Here is a 1,000-nt window from a genome sequence, read left to right as displayed (position 1 = left end):
TGTCCCATATTAGAAGGTCAACTTTTGTTCAGCAGCTCCACACAGTTAGAGGACTTGTGAGGGACATATTTTAGAAATTAGTCGCATGATATTGAAATTTTTAGCCTTTTATATGAATTTAAGCTTCATAATGCAAAAGCTCTGACTTCTTTTAAACCGACAGAGTTCTTGTTGAAATGTCTAATCTTGAACCCAAAGTCAAGGTTTCCTCAAACTTGACAAAGCTCCAGATTCATATTAGACATTATAAAACTGCTTTCAGACATTGGCAAGACTTCCCATCATGAGTAAGAAGATTGTGATGTGTAAAGTTGGTGCAGTTTTTCTTTAAATGCACTTTTAGATAGGGAGATTCTCTCCACATTTATTGTATTGTGATGGGAGCAGGATACAGACACTGTGATGATGAATCTTAATGGAGCCAATTTAGAGAAGTTGTCATCAGTCGTCTTGTGCACAATGGGTGAAAACTGAACCCTTTTCCTACAATAACAATAGAAATTCCATTTTTAACTTTTCCACATAGTCAAAGACGTTTGCATGGTGCGTTTCTATTTTTGCTCAGTGGAGATGCAAAGATAATTTTACACAATGATGTTTGTCCTAAATTAAGAAGACATTGTTCTGCAGTTTCACACCATTAGAGGACTTGAAGGCGAAATATTTTAGAAAAGAATCCAAGAACTCTCACTTCTTTCAAACCCCAAACAAGTTTTTCTCAAACTTTCCAAAACTTTCCGAGGCTGGGAAGACTTTCCACGATGAGTACAGAGATTTTGATGCGTGAAATCGGTGCATTTTCCCTTTAAAATGTACCTTTTCATTGGTGAAATTGTCTTCACCTTCATTGTTTTATGATGGGGATAAACATCTCTGAGTAAATAAGACCAAAACTATCTGACGCTGCTGGAAATAATAGAGAATATTTTGGGGGGTCATGTGGATGATCCAACTCTTCAAAGCAGATGGTGTGAAGACACACAGACGGTGGTTATGAATC

Source organism: Stegastes partitus, unplaced genomic scaffold (genome assembly GCF_000690725.1).
Source record: "Stegastes partitus isolate 25-593 unplaced genomic scaffold, Stegastes_partitus-1.0.2 Scaffold635, whole genome shotgun sequence".
Taxonomy (NCBI): domain Eukaryota; kingdom Metazoa; phylum Chordata; class Actinopteri; family Pomacentridae; genus Stegastes; species Stegastes partitus.
This window is presented reverse-complemented; position numbering follows the sequence as displayed.